Raw genomic sequence first — 20,092 nt, forward strand, 5'->3', positions numbered from 1 at the left:
GTACCCTTGAACCTAGTAACAAAGAGATAACTTTGACCAGGGGTATGCATTAGAACTCTCTTCCCTGGGGCGCCTGGGTGGCTCAGTCGGTTGGGTGTCCGACTTCGGATCAGGTCACGATCTCGCGGTCCGTGAGTTCGAGCCCCGCGTCGGGCTCTGGGCTGATGGCTCAGAGCCTGGAGCCTGCTTCCGATTCTGTGTCTCCCTCTCTCTGACCCTCCCCCCATTCATGCTCTGTCTCTCTGTGTCTCAAAAATAAATAAAACGTTAAAAAAAAAAAAAAGAGAACTCTCTTCCCTGAACAGAAGTTTGTTAATATTGTTTCTTTTTCGAAAGGAGATGTTTGGGAGGCTCTTTTATAGTTATATACCTCTAATGCCTTGGAGGAATGTCCATGGAAAGATCAAGAAGCACTACTTCATTAAGAAGTATTATCCCATCCTCAGATATGTCTATCATGTATGTTCTTTAGCAATGCCATCCACCAGAGAGATATTTTATTGTTGAGTTTCTTTTTTTTTTTTTTTTTTTTTTTTTTTTTGGGACAGAGAGAGACAGAGCATGAACAGGGGAGGGGCAGAGAGAGAGGGAGACACAGAATCGGAAACAGGCTCCAGGCTCCGAGCCATCAGCCCAGAGCCTGACGCGGGGCTCGAACTCACGGACCGCGAGATCGTGACCTGGCTGAAGTCGGCCGCTTAACCGACTGCGCCACCCAGGCGCCCCAATTGTTGAGTTTCATATTCATTAACCTTATACCATAAAGGCGAGTTCTCTATTAAGATCTGTTCTGTGGTAGATAAGGGAAGTAGTGTTATCAGCAAGAAAAGCAACCAAAAATTGCTCAGCTCTGCAAGGTTAGAATGTACAAAGGTCTTTGGAACTCCCAGTCCTCCAGCCCCCAACAAACAAGCAGAGCACCCCTCCTTTCCCCCACCAGCTAACTAGCTGGAGCCAATGCTGAGAAGAGCTGCTCTTTATTTCTAGCTTGGCCCCAGGTGGATCTTTCAAATCTGCTTCTCGGCCAGTGAACATCAGTTTTTGAGACACTGACTCTCAGAACCAATTATTTCCTCACTAACCATAGACCCACAAACAGGAAACTATCTATTGGTGGGTTACGCTTTTAAAAATGGTTGAGGTGGACGTCCCGGAAGGTGTTCGGTTAGACCCATGGGGAGGTGGGGTGAAGAAAGAGTAGGCTGTAGAGTCCTAAAGATGTTGTCCTTGCATTCCTGTAAGACCAGGGACAAAACCCAGCTTTTCTGAGCCTCGGCTTCCTAATTTTTAAAGGGACACACACCACACACACAAAAACCCCAAGACTGTTATTAGGACAGTGAAATTATATCTCATGAAGCTTATCCATCCTCCTGTTATTAATCTTATTAACTAAAAACTCTGCTCATTTTGTGCCCTATGTTAAAGTGAAACACACTTCTAACCCAGAGTGGTCCCAATCCCACATTTAACAAGAGCACTATGTATTCAGCTGGAGAAATCTGTGAAATGACCTGAAAATTATGCCCAAGCCCACTACTGTAAGCGGAGTGACCCAACATGGCAAAGGAAAAGAATGGCCCCGTTCACTGGCTGCTCCTCCTTTCTTCTCACTTCCCCTTGTCCCACATCTTGAAGGACCATGAAATTATGTGCAAACACTTCCATCCATACATCCAGACAGCTCTACCTTGGCCTTTGGCAGTGGCCTATAATGTGGTCTGCCCTTGAGAAGATGGGCCCAAGACAAAGGCCTAAGGCCCTAAAAGTGGTTGTGTGGCCATTTGGAGCAGAGGATTCTGGGTCCCAGAGCATGATCTAGAAAGAAGGGTGGAGGCTCTACTCAGGGATATTACCTCAATCCTGTAGTCTTATAGATTCTGGGATCTCTAAAGCCCAAAACCCAAGTTAGGAATCCTCTTGCCTGGACCTAAGGATGCTACTCTCTAGACTTTGGGTGTGATGGAAGCTGAGAAATTCATTGCAGGAGAGGTTCCAGGAAGGCTCTTGGGAGGATATTGCTTGATTTAGGGCTTGCAGAATAAGTAGAATTTAGATTGGTAAGCAAAAGTGAGAAAGGCAGATCAACAACAGGTGTAAAACAGAGGGGGGATGTGTGTCTGTACCTGTGTGCATGCATGTGTGTGTGTGTGTGTGTGTGTGTGTGTGTGTGTGCTTGTGTGCATGTGTGTGCATGTGTGTGCGTGTGTGTGTGTGTGTGTGTGTGTGTGTGTGTGTGTGTGTGCGTGTTCAGGGACACTGGGGTCTAATTGGAGAAGATCTTGCAATCACCGTACACCCAATGACTTCGATTGGCAGGATTCTGTTAGTGACTAGTGAGACAGTCAGCAAATATAGGAAGCTTCAAGAAAAAAAAAATCTGTCAATCATTATCTTAGAAGACAATACACAATGGAATTAGGAGCTGTTTTCCCAGGCTTATGATTCCAAGTGACAGAGTAGAGGGCTTAATGTTAATATCTACCTAAAAGACCTGGCTTTTCAACTAATTCGCGTAAGGCTTAAAAAGTTAAAGTGGAAGGGAAATGAAAAACATTGCTCAGAATGATATTGATGCAGGTATCAAGTCACACTTCTCTAAACAAGCATTGTGTTCTAATCCTTTATCGAACTGAGAAAACCACCCAGTGCACAGACACTACTGAAGGAAGCCTCGGAAGGGATAATAATTCTGCCCTTGTCATCATTTGTCCTGCTTATTCTCATTGCCCTTGAGAAAACAACTTGTTCCAAGCCTCTTATGAGTCATGGAGCCCATCCCTACATTGTAGATTATGGTGGGAATATGGGGTCAAGTCAGCCTATAGCTAAATCAGGTAAATTATTTCTGTAAAGCAATGAATCTTTGCTCTTGTATAGCAAATGTGAGTTGAGTCATATCGATCAAATTTGTCAATATCATCTAAAAGGGAAGGGAAACACCAAAAATCAATACCTGTACCAAATGTAGAAATGCTTTATGTCATTTCTCCACCTGCTGATGATGTCTATGGGCACATTAAAATGCTTATTGGCCTGTATTTCATTATAAAATATATGATTTTAACAGCATATTTTGAAAAGTTGGAAATAAAAATAAGACATAATCTATAATTCTGCCATTGCAGAAATAACCACTGTGCAATATTTGATACATTTTTCTCATGTGTGCAAATGATATACATACATATCTGAAATATATACATGTATTTATGATATGTGTGTATATATATGCATTATGTATAATACTATGATCATATTGTGTCTCTAGTTATATAGCCTGCTTTTTCATTTAATGTTATGTCTGAACACTTATTCATATTAATGAATTTTTACAAAAATATGATTTGTAACAGCTGCATAGAAATTCCATTACATATATATGTCATGATAAATTTGACTATTTGGATATTTAGGTTTTCCAAAAAATGTCCTATTTATAGCTTGTACTGTGATAAATGCTCAGGTATAATGTTTTTTTGTGTTTTGTTTAAAAATTTTTTTTAATGTTTATTTTTGAGAAAGGGACAGAGTGTGAGCCAGGAAGATGCAGGGAGAGAGGGAGACAGAGAATCCGAAGCAGGCTCTGGGCTCCGAGCCGTCAGCACAGAGCCCAATGCAGGGCTCGAACCCACCAACCGCGAGGTCATGACCTGAGCCGAAGTCAGGCACCCAGACGCTCCATACTCTAATTTTTCTTTAGATTAACTTCTATAACTGAAATTAGAGGATCAAAAATTAAGAAAATTTGAGAAATTATACTTTGCCCTCTAGAAAGGTTTTACAAATGTACATACAAAATGTAAACTCGTAAGAGTGGGGTATGATAGAAACTTTTTTTGTGGTGGTGGTAGTTGAGTTTTGCTTCTTGCCAATCTTGAGTGTTTCATAATAAAATACACAAGAACATAAATATCTGTAAACGAAACAAACTTTAGCCAGTGTGATAAGAAATCTCTCATTAAACATTTTTATTCTTGGGACGCCTGGCTGGCTCGTTTGGTAGAGCATGCAACTCTTGATCTCAGGGTTGTGAGTTTGAGCCCCACGCTGGGTGTAGAGATTGCTTAAAAATAAAATCTTAAAAAAATACTTTTTAATTATGAGCATATTTTCATGCACTTACTTGACACGTGCATTTACTATGTTGTGATTTGCTTGGCTTCTATCAGTCAGGATTTAGTCGGAAACTGCTGTAGATGTTTCAAGCGGGAAGTGACTTAACACTCGTAATCAGAGGCTTCTAAGACAAATAGAAAAGCTTGGGAAACAGGTCAGGGAAAACCGCTATTTGCTTTCAAGAAATCTGGAAGTATAGGAAGATTAGGAAATCACAAAATGAGCTCAGCTGCCTGAAGCATCAATAAAGTACAGGACACCCAGAAGCTCCTGACAAAGCCTTACCTGGGCTGTCGGCTGACACCTTTGTTCCTGCACAACACGGTTACGGGACAGAGTATCTGCTTCTCCTTTACTTTCAGAATCTCATAGAAGCTCCTCTCTTTGGTGGATGTCACCAGAACAATGATGACAGAGATTCTTCCAGCCATTGCAATTCAGAGAAGCGCATAGAAGGGGAGAGATGGTTCTGAGTAGTCTTAGTATAATGTCCACTGCCTATTTTTGTATGGGTGGTTTCCCCTTTTATCCTATACGTTTGTGAAAACTCTTTATATGTCATGGAAGCCATAAAAAATATACCCCTCGGATTTCCTGCTGCATAATTGGGCATAACTGAAGGACAGTCTCGGATTTTGTCCTTCTGGATCCATCCCTGTGCTCATGCTACACTTCCTATAGGCAACAGCTAAGCATGGCAGAGGTTCTGATGCAGGCAGGCCCCTTATTATTAGACACAGGATTTATCGAAGGGGAGACTTTGTCTTGAGGACTTCCCGTCAGTCAGCCAAAACTTTCTTATAACTATGCAACAATCTGACACTTTTCTTTCCTAATCCTCCTCTCCTCCCCTCTGGCTTGGATTATAGTCCGAAGGCTCTCCTTCTCTGACTCTCCTTTCCTTCACAGGAATTTCCTCCAATAAATCTTTTATATGATTAATCATGTCTTGGTGTCCGCTTCTTGAAGGGCCAAAATTATACATTAAGGATTTCAGTCCTTTTGGATATTTGTTGTCATTTCTTCCTGTCACAGATATTTAAGGTAAAATACTTAATGAATTTCTATAAAAAGGGAAGCTGTCCACATGAGTTCTCTCATAATTAATAGGAAGTGACATATTTATACCTTGGCAACCTATGAATGTAGTCTGCCCAACATTTTGTGCATATGTTATAGGAGTTTACTGGTCAGTGATTTTTTTCTTCATGGTCAGAGTGGCTGACCTCATGAAAGAGCCTGAAGAAGCTTCCTTATTCCTCTCGACTCAAGGAATTTTTCTTCCACCCCTAGGATGTCTGACAAGACTGAATTTAACCCATAAGAAGTAGCTGTGAGTCTGCACTCATTTTAAGGTTATTCCAACATGAAAATCTTAGACAGTAAGCATTAAGGAGAAGTCCTTTAATTTCCTCTGGCTAGAGTTCAGCAGAAAATAGATGATAATCCTCAAGTCTGAAAAAGGACAGTGTCTCTTCTCTTTTACTAAAGGATAAGCTTAAGTTCTGGATAAGTATTCGATGGTTTTTATCCAGTCTTGTTAATTTAACTGCTGTTAATGTAGTTTCTTTGCCTTTTGTAAGTGATGGCACATAAATTGACAAAATGGTCACGTTCCTCTGTCCAACATCAGAAAAAAGCAAAACAAAACAACACTTACTATTCTTTCCTTCACTTTCTGAAGCTGTCATCATCATTTTTGTTTACTGTCTTATAATAATCAAATGATTCCAGTTAATAAAGTTAAAAAAAAAAAAGCCATACATAAGGAAAAAAATCAGGAATCCAACCAGTCTGATTTTATCAGAAACATCTGTTGTAATTGGGAAGTTCTTGGAAGGAAGAGTTAAATTATCATTTATTTATTTATTTATTTATTTATTTACTTAGAGAACAAGCAGAGGAGGGGCAGAGAGAGAGGGAGACAGAGGATCTGAAGTGGGCTGTGTGCTGACAACAGACACCCTGATGCGGGGCTTGAACTCACAAACCGCGAGATCATGACCTGAGCCAAAGTCAGATGCTTAACCGACTAAGCCACCCAGGCGCCCTAAGAAAATACATTTTTAATGAAGCAAACTAAACACCAATTTAGAATAGTGTAGAGAGTGTGGTTTCCCGTTAGCCTTCTCTCCGTGGCTCCCCTAAAGACATGAAATCTAAATTTAAAATGCACTTGCTATGTAAACTCAACTTCAAGGCAAAAACCTTAGGCTTCTCTCCAACCAGATTTGCACTTCTCAGTTCCCATATATAGAAACCATGTAATGACCAATGGTCTATGTTAGAAAAAGTAAAATGGATAATCAAAGCCATGATTATAATGGGAACACTGGGGAAACTAAAATGTCCAAAATGATTCTTGATCTTGCTTAAATTTATTGGTGAGATACTCAGTTTGTTACTTCCTGTATCAGCCAGACCCCCAACCATAGTGTCAAAGATTCCTAAGTGCTTTTACACTTAGGTTGTGATGTATCTTATAATCACAAAATGCATGTGTTAGATTAGCTTTGCTCAAGCATGATTACTGATGGCCTTGAGTTTAATGATAATGAATCAACAATATGTATTAAATAAGCTGTCTCTAAACAGAAATACACATATAACAAAGTTGTGTATTGATCAGTTGATGAAACTATTGAGGCTTGTAGGAACCTAACCCTATGTTTCCCATAGGAACAATGGTTTAGTACTCAATAATTCAGTGTTTGTGGTGACTTTATAGAATATAACTACCACAAATGGAATAAACTGTGTGAGTCTGTATCACACATATATACATGTGGACACACACACACATATGTAATCTAGGATTTATAATTGTTATGTGCAGAAAGATTACTATGACAAAAATACTCCACCATTTCCAGAAGCTAGAAATGTCATTCGAATTTTAATGACTTTGTTGGTTTCCAACAAAAATCTTATTAGATGGTTAACTGGAACAAGAATTAATCTGTGGAGAATTGACATCTTTATGATAGTTACATCATCTACAATGATATATTTCTCCTTTTACTTATAATATATTCTTTAATAATACCTAAACATTTTTCATAAGCATCTTGCATGACTTTGTTTCATTGTTTTAGATAACTTACAGTTCTTTTTCTTGACATAAATGGTGTCTTTTCTTTATTAAATTAAAAAAAATTCTTTTGTTGACATACAGGAATGGTATTAATTTTGTATAGTGATCTTCTTTGCTGAATCTCTTTTATTTTTTTCTCTTTAAAAATTGATACTGATTTTTAAATTTTGAATTATCTTAGATTTCCTACAAAGACAATTATCTATATTTAAGGACAATTTTATGTCTTTCTTTCAAAGGTTATACATTTTATTTCTTATTCATCTGTTTTTTTTTTGTTTTTTTTTTTTTTTGTATTTTGTTGGCCCCAGTATAATGTTGAATTTTAAGGATAACTATAGGCATTCTTGTCTTAATCCTTACTTCATAGGGAATTCTTCCAGACTTCTAATATTTGGCATGATGTTTGTGTGTCTTTTAGTAATAATCTTATTAGTTAAATGGGTTCCCATCTATTTCTACTTTGCTAACAGTCTTCTTTATTTTTGTGCTTTTAAGAGAATCATATGGTTTCTCTTTTTATTTTATTAATATGGTGAATTATATGGATTCATTTTCTTATACTAAATATTCTTTCCACTCTTGACATAAATACTACTTAGCCAATATAGTATTTTTTTACATACTTTTCATTTCATTTTTTGTAATTTCTTTAGAATTTTTTCTAGTGCTACTCATTAGTAATATTGGACTGTGGTTTCCTTATATTGTTTTTGTTCTGCTTTGAAATTATAATTGTACTTGCTGAAAAAAATATTATCTACTTCTCCCTATTTTTCTGTTCTGTAGAACAGTTTAAATAAATTTGAACTTAAAAAGAGCTTTAAAAAATAAATAAAAACAGCTTTAGAGGGAAAAGTTTTGTCTATCAGTTCTGTTTCCTTAATAGTTTTTATTTTACTCTGGTTTTAATTTTTATTATATTTTAATCTAACTTTTTATGGTTATTGGCATGTACATTTTCATGATACTGTCTTACAAATTTTAAGATATTTACTCTATTTATATGTCTTTTTTAAAAATTCCTAATATTGTTTAAATGGCCTTTCTCTCCTATTTCTTAATTAGTCCTTTAAGAGGGCAGCTTTTTTCCCCCCCAAAACGCTGGTTGGGATTTTATTGGTTACCTTTTTATTTATTCATTTATTTTGCTTATCCGTAACTATTATATTAATCTCTGTCATTATCTTTGCTCTTTCCTTCCTTCTTCCTTCTTCTACCTCTGGGTTTACCCTGCCATTAGTACCTTAGTTTTTTATCATTGAACAACTAATTCCAGTCTTTATATTTTAAAATGAATCTATATTATATTTATATTCATTTCTAAGTGTCACTTTAGGTATATTCTGGAAGTTTGAGACCTGTCCTTCTCTATTCAGTTGAGATAACACTTTAATTTCATCAGGATTTTTCTTTAATCAGTTTTTCTAATTAAACTTTGTATTTTTATTTTTTTTTAATGTTTATTTATTCATATTTGAGAGAAAGAGAGAGAACGTGCACGTGCAAGCAGCTCAGTGCAGGGCTTGATCCCACAGACCATGAGATCATGACCTGAACCAAAATCAGGAGTCGGACGCTTAACTGACTGAGCCACCCAACTTTTTACTTTTAAATAGTTGTAGATCATATGCACTTGTAAGAAATAATATGGAGAGATGCCATGTACCCTTTACCCAGTTTCCACATTGATAACATCTTGCAAAACCATGATACAATGTTACAACCAGGACATTGATGTAGAGCCAAGGTACAGAATCGTTCCATCCCCACAAGGCTATCTCATGTTGCATGACTTTGTTTTATAGCTACTCACATCCTTTTTCCTGGGCCACCTGCCCCATCCTCTTGATAACTCACTCTTTTCCATTTCTAAAAATTTGTTATTTCAACGTATTGTAAAAAGACTGACATAGTATGTGACCTTCCTAGGGTGGACTTTAATGACTCAGCCTGATACCTTAGATACTTATTGAAGCGATTGCATGTAAGAATAATTCATTCCTCTTTATTGCTGGACAGTATTCCATGATGTACTACAATTAGTTTAACCCTTCACCTTTTGAAAGACATATGGGTTGTTTTTAGTTTGGGGCCATTACAAATAAAGGTGCTATAACCATTTGTATATAGGTTTTTATGTGAATGTCAGTTTTCACATTTCTGAGATAAATGCAGAAGAACGCAATTGCTGGGTTGCATGGTAAGTACACGTTGCATTTTATAAAAGAAATGTCAAACTATTTTCCAGAGTGGCAGAACCATTTTACATTACCATCAGTTCATGCATAAGTGGCCCAGGTTCTCTATACCTCTGTCAGCATTTGGTACTCTCATTCCCTTTTTTATTTCAGACACCCTAGTAGGTGCGTAGTGTGTTTTCATTTGCATTTCCTTAATCGTTGGTGGTGTGAAACATCTTTCTATGTGCTGCCTGCGTATATTCTTCAATGATCTCACTGAATGTTTCTTCGTGCCTTTTGCCCATTTTCTATTTGGATTGGCTTCTTTGTTTTTTTTTTTTTCTATTGAGTTTTGAGATATATACATATATATCTGGAGTATATATGTTCTAGATACTATTTCTTTGTTGGATGTGTGATTTGCAAATAATTTCGCCCAGTTTTTTTTAATTTGGCACATATACATTGCAATATGATTGCATTGTAGCATTAGCTAATATCTCTGTCACCTCACATAATTATCATTTCTTCTAGTGGTGGGAGCAATTAAGATCTAGCCTCTTAGTAAGTTTAATGTTTATAACACAGTTTCATTGTCTATAGTCACTGTACTGTGTATTAGATCCCCAGGACTTATTTATCTACTAGTTTAAACTATGTAACCTTGAATAATATTTCCTCCATTCCCCCATCCCCCATCCACTCAACTCTCTATATTTTGAATTCATTTCTTTTTAGATTCCACATATAAGAGATATCATACAGTACTTGTCTTTCTCTGTCTGACTTCTTTCACTTACCATAATGTCCTCAAGTTCTATCCACGTTGTTGCAAATGGCAGGATTTCCTTCTTTCTCATAGCTGAATAGTATTTCATATATATACCACATTTTCTTTATCCCCTAGTCCATTGACAGACACTTAGGTTGTTTTCATATCTCAGCTATTGTGAATAATGCTGCATAATAATAAACATGGGGATGCAGATATCTCTTCGATCACCTATTTTTATTTCTGTTGGATATATACCCAGAAGTGAGAGTGCTAGATTGTGTGGTAGTTCTATTTTAATTTTTTTTTTTTTAAGTAGGTTCCAGGCAGGGGCGCCTGGGTGGCTCAGTTGGTTAAGTATCCAACTTCGGCTCAGGTCAAGATCTCATGGTCCGTGAGTTCGAGCCCCATGTCGGGATCTGTGCTGTCAGTTCAGAGCCCAGAGCCTGCATCAGATTCTGTGTCTCCCTCTCTCTCTGCCCCTCCCCTGCTCATGGTCTGTCTCTCTCTGTCTCTCAATAATAAATAAACGTTCAAAAAAAACCCACAATAGCTAAAGCAGGTTCCAGGCCCAACAGGGAGCTTAAATTAATGACCCTGAGATCAAGAGTAGCATGTTCTACCAACTGAGCCAGGTAGATGTTCCTATTTGTAATTTTTTGAGGAGCGTCCATACTGTTCTCCTCAGCAACTAAACCACTTTACAATCCCATGAACATTGCACAAGGGTTGTTCTCTTTTCTTCACATCCTCACCCACACTTGTTACCGCTTGTCTTGTTGACATTAACCATTCTAATAGGTGTGAGGTGATACCTCACTATGGTTTTAATTTACATTTCCCTGATGATGAGTGACGTCGAGCACCTTTTAATGTACCTGTTGACCATTTAGATGTATTCTTTGGAAAAATGTCTATTTAGTTCCTCTGCCCATTTTTTAATCAGATTGCTTGGTTTTCTTATTATTGAGTTGTATGAGTTCTTCATAAATTACATGGTTTGCAAATCCAATACATGGTTTGCAAATATTTTTTCCTATTCCACAGATGACATTTAATTTTATTACTTCCTTTGCAGTGCAAAAGCTTTTAAGTTTGGTGTAATCCTATTTGTTGATTTTGTTGTGGTTGTTGTTTCTGCTTTTGGTGTCATACCCCAAAACTCATTGCCAAGGCCAATGTCAGGGAGCTTCTTCCCTAGGTTTTCTTCTAGGAGTTTTATGGTTTTAGGTCTTATGGTTAAGTCTTTGATCCATTTTCAATTTCTCCCAGTTTTTAGCTTTTCTTTTTGTGCATTTACTTAGAGAAAACATTCTTCTCATTGATGAGATCCAATTTATCAATATTTCCTATAATGGATTATGCTTTTGGCATCAAGTCTAAGAATTCTGCTTATCCCAGAGATATTTTCCTATGAGTTTTTCCCTAAGTTTTATAGTTTTAGCTCACTAGTTTTTCAACATTGTGCCTTTTAGTTTCCATTAGTAATGGTTTTGTATTTTAAAGAAACCATCCTTTTATTGTTGATTTCGAATTTAATTGTTTTGGGATCATGACACATGGTACTCTGCTTTTTCTTCCATTGTTTTTTGACCTCTCCTTTACTCTCCCTTTTTTTTTTTTTAACTTTATTTAGTTTTACCGTGATGTTATTATTCTGGCATGTTAGAGACACACAAATTGAACATCTTTCTCACTTATTCTCAAAACAAATGTAATTGCAGTGATAATTTACCTCTAAATTCCACTTAACACAGCCACAAGTTTTGATTTGTTATGTAGTGCTTTCACAGTCATGCAATTCCAAACATTTCCCACATTCCAACATGTTTTTCTTCCTTATTCATGAATTAATTAAGAGTGTGATCTTTTTAGTATCAAAATTTTAAGCTGTTGTTTTAATGTTCATTCGTAATTTGATCACGTGGAAGTCTAGGAAAACCATCTGTACGATACTGACTCTTGGGAATTCTTCAGGCTTTGTAATGTAGCGTATGGTCAGTTTTGAAATGTTTCATATGTGCTTGAAAAACCTGCATATTCTTTCTTCCTTTATTTATGTATGGGATCCCTATATGCCAATTACATCAAACACAATTTTGTTATGAAAATTTTATGTACCCTTACTAATCTTAGGTCTGATGTCTGATTTACTCATTTCTGATATAAGTGACTTAATGTTTTATACCACCATTATGGTTACAACATTTTCTCTTTATAATTTTGACAGTTATTGTATTCTATCTGTTGGTATTATAGCTGGGCTCATCCCAATTTATGATTATTTGTCATATAATTCTCATAGTGTTGAGGGTAGACCAAGAAAAAGTCCCTGCCACGTTGTAACGTAATGTCCCTCCATTTTTTCTATTAAGGATCTTTACCTGAAATTGCATTTGTTCTGATGTCAACATTGCAACACCAGCTTTGTTTTAGGCAGCATATTTCTTTGATTAATGTCTTTCTAGATCTTTATTTTCAACTTTTATGGGTCATTTTGTTATAGGACTGTTCTGTATAGGTACTATAAAGCTTGGGGGTTTTTGTTTTTTTTCTAAGTAGAATCTAACACTTCTGTATTTTAATAGGTAAGTTATATCTGTTCACATACATTATGATTATAGATTGTATTTATTTGTTTGTTTTTGAAATTGGATTTATTTCAATCATATTTTGCTTTCTGATTACGATCATTCTCTCTGCTTTTCCTCTTGTTTCTCTCCTTTCTATTGTACTGATAAAGTTATTTTGTATTCATCTAACTTTTGCTTGAAGATTATTTAATTATTCCCTATTCTGTTAGTAGTTACTATCGAATTTTTGTTATTTGTACTTACATTTTTACTACTCGTACTTAAATATATGTTTTTCAAGCAAAAACTTAAAATTACCTTCTGTTTCTCTTTCCTCTTCTAAAAGTAATCATTTTCACAAACTCTAATTACCCATTGAACCACACTTCCAGTTTTCTCTTTATTGCTAATTATAATGTAGTTCCATCTTTTAAAAACAAAAAAATTAACAATGAATCATTATAATGAAACTTACTGGAATATTTTCTAATTTTTCCTCACCTTGCTTGTGTCTACCTATTTTTCCCCTCTGAGTTCACTTTTCTTCTTCAGTCAGTAAATACTTACTGAGAATTTCCCCTGACACTGGGTGCTGTTTTAGGCAGTTGAAACACATTGATGAGGAAACTAATTTGACAATAAATTTCATATAATAAAAAATAAATAAATAAAAATAAACGTCATTGAAAAACAAGTGAAAAAAACACATTGGTGAGCAAAGGAGACAAAGCTCTTTTATGAATTTTTACATTCTTGTGAAAATATAATCTTTAACTGTTCTTTTACACAAGCTTTGTATGTGATATAAAGCGTTCTTGACCTGTGTGCATCTGCAAACATCTTTATTTCCGACTTACTCGTGAACAGCTATTCTGTTGATGATAAAATTATAAGTTTACCACTTATTTCCTTTATGGTTGCTCATGCTTGAGTCTTAAAGGGGGTCCCTTTCCTAGATAATAAAGACATTTCATGCTGAAACTTGACATGATCTTTGTTCTATTATGCATATTCCTTCTTAATAAAAAAATTTATATTAATAAAAGTTAATGTTTACTTTTTTCTTATTTAGAAGATTAATCTTTTTCCTACTGTTATTTGTTTTTGCTGCTGATAATTTTGCTATCAATCTATTTGTAAGTAATCTTTTATCTCCTCAGTAGCTTTTATTTTTACCTTTTATGTTTTGTAGTTGCCTAAAATGTGAATTTGTTGATGTTCTATTGGGTGCTATTGTGTCCTTTCAACGTGAAGAGTCATGTAATTTTCATTAACAATTCTTATCTATCATTCTTCGTTTAAACGCTTAAAATGCAAATAAAACACATATGCAGGAACGTGTACCAATTGCAAACGTACAGTTTGATGGATTATCACAACTGCCAGATTACCTAATTGATGTGTAATTTTTTACTTAGGGTAATATTTAAGCTTTACTTCAGTCTTGTCTTACATATTCAATCATATCTGGCGTCTTGAGTTCACGATTACATTTGTTGTTCCATGTAAATTATGTAGATCATTTATTGGCATTGCTTTATGGTATTTCAGGGTATGAATAAGCCAATACTTATTTATCCTTTCTTTGTCCAGTGTTTAGCTATTATGGATAATGTTGCTATGAACAGTGTGTAGAAGACTCCGGGTGTACATGTGCAGAACTGCCACAGGGCATATTTCCCAGGAATAAAATTCCTGGATCATAAGGCGAATTGTAAACCCTAAATGCTCTACTTTAGTAAATATTGACACATAGTTTTCCAAAGTAGCTGTACCAATTATACTCCATCAGAAGTGCAAGATTCTCCATATATATATATATATATATATATATATATATATTAAAAAATTGTTTCAGTGTTACTTTTTTTTTTTTTTTTTTTGAGAGACAGAGTGTGAATGGGGTAGGGGCAGAGAGAGGGAAACACAGAATCTGAAGCGGGCTCCAGGCTCTGAGCTGTCAACACCGAGCCCAACGTGGGGCTCAGACTCACAAACCATGAGATCATGACCTGAGCCAAAGAATTAATCGAGCTTAATCAACTGAGTCACCTAGGCACCCCTCCATTGTCAGTCCTCTTAATTTTAGCTATTTTGTGTGTGTGTAGAAATAGCTTATTGTGGCTCTAGTTCACATTTTCTGATCACTAATGAAGTTGAGCAAGTTTTTATATGTTTATTGGTCATTTGACTCTCCTTTTTGTGAAGTCTTTGTTCAGGGGATCCAGAGAATAATGAACTGGGATAATAAAATGTCAAACATTCAAGGCTATATAAAAAAAAAGAGTGTGGTCTGATGTCTAATGCTAAGGCTTAAAAAGAAAAGAGGAAGGATTTAGAATTCATTTGTTGTACACATTTTGTAAAAACACACACTACTTGTTATTGCCATTTACCACAATTTGTTGATGTCCTTACATAACTTGGGGGAGGAGAAATACCTTAAAAGTCTCATAAAAAGAGTATGAATTTGCTTTTTGTCTTGTTTGTTGCCAAAGTTTTGGTGTTTGGTTCCTAAATGCATTAGACAAGTTAACATGGTCCTTATAACCAGCCAACAGCTTTTAATTGAATGTAATATACTTCTTACCAAAGTATATTACATGGACTTTTAGCAAAACCTCAATTTCTGTCTTTCTAGAGAAGTGAGTCTCACTCATTTTAATTTCAGGAGGACAGAAACTTTGGCATTTGAAAATAGATCTCTACAAGTATTTTTTACAAAAATAATTTTTTTCTTGTGTGGTTTTCTTTTTCAAATGTGGAGGGTTAAGAAACCACAAGGTTTTTCCACATAAGTAATTTCCTAAATTATCAAAATAATAGCTTCTAAGAAAAGTTCAAAGCTTTAGAATAATTCATGATTTGAGCCAAATATTTCTTTGGGATTTTCCCACATTCAGTCGTGACAACTGTATGTATACAAACTAAAACATCATATCATCAGAGTAATTCTATTTCCTATGAGTTCAATAACATTAAGAGTAATAACAGCTAACACTTAAAAAGAGTTTATAGTTGGGGCGCCGGGGTGGCTCAGTTGCCTAAGCATCCAACGTCAGCTCAGGTCATGATCTCACAGTTCGTGAGTTCGAGTCCCATGTCTGGCTCTGTGCTGACAGAGCCTGGAGCGTGCTTCAGATTCTGTCTCCTCTCTCTCTGCCCCTCCCTGCTCATGCTCTGTCTCTGTCTCTCAAAAATGAATAAACGTTAAAAAGAATTAAAACAAAAAAGAGTTTAGTTTACACAGAACTTTCACATGCATTATCTCACTGGAACTTTTTTTTTTTTTTTTTTTTTTTTAGGTAGGGTTCATTCCCAGTGCAGACCTCAACGTGGGGCTTGAGCTCATAACTCGGAGATCAAGACCTAAGCTGAGATCAAGGGTTGGGTTAACTGACTGAGCTACCCAGGCACCCAGATCTCACTGAAGTCCTTGAACAGTCCTACAAGATACTCATTTATTGCTCACATTTTTAAGATGAGGCAACAAGAGCTTAGAGAAGTGAAATCAGCTGACCCAAATCACACAGTGACTTAAAGGTAAGAACCTATATTTTCCAAACCTAAATTCTTCACTCTTGTCAATAATAATAGGTCCAAAATACAATGAACTTACTGTTGGGTTGGAGGTCGCACAAAGCAAAAGAATAGTGCTCATATCTCCATATCAATTTGACCTTTTGCAGGGGTTGGCAAACTGCACTCCATGGGTCAGATCTATCACCCTTGTCTATTTTTTTGTACATGTCCTCCAGCTAAGAATACTGCTTATATCCTTACAGTTTATCAAAACAAACAAAAAACAAGCAAATACGCGAAGAAGAGTATGAAACTGATACGTATGTGATCCGCGAAGACTAAAATACTTATAATTTGGTCCCGTAGAGACAGATTTTGCTGATCTCTGTTTTATGGCATGGTTGCACACCCAGAGCACCTGTTTTCCTGGTAAAATGCTCCCACAGGCTGATGAGTTTGGCAGGTGGATCATCTTAGCTATTTTCAGGTGCCTCTGGCCCGTACCTCCCAGGAAGTCTCTAGGAACCGACCCACGTAGTTTCTGAAGTTAGTGAACTGAACCCAAGTGGAAAAGAGTAATTCATTCAGGCCTGGCATCCACCAGGCTTCTGTCTCCAGGGCCAGGCTGGCTATGTGCCCGTGGTACTGTGCAAATGGGAGCAATTTTGGAATCATTCTACACTTCGAATTTCCCCAGTAATGTTCTGGAATGTCGGGTTTAGAATCTACATCAATGTGGCCGCCTAGAGAGTATTTTTCAATACTCAGCACAAAAACTGAGGCTTTCGCATTCTCATATTGTTCTTCATAGCAATTGTGTGAGGGAATGCATAGGCGATCGCAGACTTGAGTAGGGTCCCTTCTATTTGAAATATTTACTTATCTATCATTTAAAAGATTTATATGGGACTCGTAATTGAAAGGTATAGTTTCTCTGCTTACTAGACATGTTCCTGGAGGCAAGAACAAAAGCAAATATCAACTATTGAGACTTCATCAAGATAAAAAACTTCTGCACAGTGAAGGAAACAATCAACAAAACTAAAAGGCAACTTATATGGAATGGGAGAAGCTATTTGCAAATGACGTATCAGATAAAGGGTTAGTCTCCAAAATCTATAAAGAACTTATCAAACTCGACACCCAAAAACCAAATAATCCAGTAAAGAAATGGGCAGAAGGCATGAATAGACATTTTTCCAAAGAAGACATCCAGATAGCTAGCTATCAGACACATGAAAAGATGCTCAACAGCATCTGAAAAGATCACTCATCACCAGGGAAATACAAATCAAAACCACCATGAGATACCACCTCACACCTGTCAGAATGGCTAAAATTAATAACACAAGAAACAACAAGTTCTGGAGAGGATGTGGAAAAAAGGGAACTCTCTTGCCCTGTTGGTGGGAATGTAAACAGGTGTAGCCACTCTGGAGAACAATACAGAGGTTCCTCAAAAAGTTAAAAATAGAGCTACCCTATGAGCCAGCAATCTTACTACTAGGGATTTGCCCAAAGGATACAAAAATACAGATTCGAAGGGGTACACGCACTCCAATATTTATGGTAGTGGTACCAACAATAGCCAAACTATTGAAAGAGCCGAAATGTCCATTGGCTGATGAATGGATAAAGCAGATGTGGTATATATACACAATGGAATATTACTCAGCCATCAAAAGAATGAAATCTTGCCATTTGCAATGACCTGGATGGGGCTAGAGTGTATTATGCTAAGCAAAATAAGTCGGTCAGAGAAAGACAAACACTATATGATTTCACTTACATGTGGAATTTAAGAAATAAAATAGATGAATGTATGGGAGGAGGATAAAAGAAAAAAAGAGAGAGGGAAACAAACCATAAGCAACTCTTAAAGACAGGGAACAAACTGAAGACTGATGGAGGGATGTGTGTGGGGAATGGGCTAGATGAGTTATGGGTTTTAGGAGGGTACTTGTTACTACGAGAACTAGGCGTTGTATGTAATTGATGAATCACTGAATTCTACTCCTGAAACCAATAGTGCATTGTATATTAACTAACCAGACTTTAAATAAAAATTTGAGAAGGAAAGAAAAAAAAGGTATAGTTACTAAAGCTGACTTTTCCATCATATACTTCTATTGAATACTTACTATGTGAAAGACATTGTATCAAAAGCTAGCAATGCAGAGATCAAAAACACAGTGTATTCACCCTTATGAATTCATGGTTTGTTGAAGGAGGTAGTCATGTAAATAATTACGTTAACACATTGTAATAGGTATTAGAAATTTAATGCAAATATGTAAATGCATTTTTGGCATTGAGTATGCCTGGTTCTTGACAATGCCTATAGACTTTTACAGCTAAAATTAATTTTAAGATAGCCCTTTTTTGGGGCACCTGGGTGGTTCAGTTGGTTAAGCGTGCGACTTCGGCTCAGGTCATGATCTCTTGGTTCGTGAGTTCAAGCCCCTCGTTGGGCTCTGGGCTGACAGCTTCGGATTCTGTGTCTCCCTCTGTCTCTGCCCCTCCCTTACCACGTTCTGTCTTTCTCTCTCTCTCAAACATAAGCAAACATTAAAAAATTTAAAAAAAATAAGCCTTTTCTCAATGACTGGTCAGTGCAGGTCCAGAAAAATCTACAAATATTCACTAGGAACACTGTATATATCAGACAGGCCTTTTCACTCCCATCTGAAAAAATTCTACAGATAAGATGGGCAAGCAGCACCAATACCGAAAGCCACTTAAGCCTCCAATTAAGTGTTGAGCCAGGAATCCCACCACTGCTTAAGGACAACTCACTGGCGGCAGTCAAATTTGTTTGCTGCATCAGCCTGAGAAAGTGATAAGAAGCCAAGTGATGATCCACATCTAGCAACCAAAGTGAGTTTGGGAAATGGGAGGGTTTGGCAGAGGGAAGTCGTTGGGGCCCTGGCACCCTCATATGTTTGTTACATGACAGCTACTTGGGGTGGCTCGGTCCTTAGTGTTTTGAATCACATGCAAATGTAACCTTTATCTGCTGCCATCACAGACCGGCTCTGCTTTTTCACTTGCCAGTTTTGCCTCCTCACTTTCAGATGTCCCTGCTTCTATCTTATAACGGAGTAAAACAGTCATCGACACCAAAACCAGATCTACTCGTTGCAATTTGTTTCCCTCTATACTCAGAGGTGCCAAAAGCAGCATTTGCTTCCATCTAAACTGGCCTCGAGTCCCTGGATATTGCCAGCTGGTGCTCGCAGAATTACTTTCTGACACTATGAAGTTCCTCTGGCTATCAGGGCATTTCGAGTTGTCCCAGGCTTCCAGATGAATTGTGAGAAATTGGCAGAGGGACCAGTGGTATCAAAACCAGAGGAGCAAAAAGGGTTGGTGCCAGGCCAAGTTCAAATGGAAATAGTCATTCTCCTTTTGGGTCAATGAAAACAAGTTTGTGCAAAGCATTCAGAGGAAGACTTCCTTCACTGTATCACCCGACACGTATTTACTGGGTGCGTTATCCTGGGCGCAGCATGCACTGAGAGTCTTCTCCTCTGCCAGAAACATGGAACTAAGTAAGTTGGAAAAGTAAGTGGATCTATTTCAAAGGCAAAAGCAAAACTAATTTAAGACATTTTAGAATTCTGGTATTCGTAGGAAGAAATGCAAATGGCTTCTAGTCCCCGTTTGTAAGAAAATTTATCCATCCCATGCTGTACTGAAAATGGCTTGTACTGTGGGTAGATACAGTGATGGCCACCCGCAGATGAACCATGACTTCAGGTGTGGGGCATCTGGAAGAGAAAGTTCTTTGAAGAGGGAGAAATTCAGAGGTGCTGAGTGAAAAAGTTCC

The 20,092-nt window shown here is 36.9% G+C and overlaps 1 pseudogene; it reads left to right on the forward strand.

Annotated features, from left to right (window-relative positions):
* The window catches only part of LOC132692918 (5'(3')-deoxyribonucleotidase, cytosolic type pseudogene), a 100,775-nt pseudogene that overhangs the window by 1,428 nt on the left and 79,255 nt on the right, over positions 1-20,092 (forward strand).

Source organism: Panthera onca, chromosome B1 (assembly GCF_046562875.1).
Source record: "Panthera onca isolate mPanOnc1 chromosome B1, mPanOnc1 haplotype 2, whole genome shotgun sequence".
Lineage (NCBI taxonomy): Eukaryota > Metazoa > Chordata > Mammalia > Carnivora > Felidae > Panthera > Panthera onca.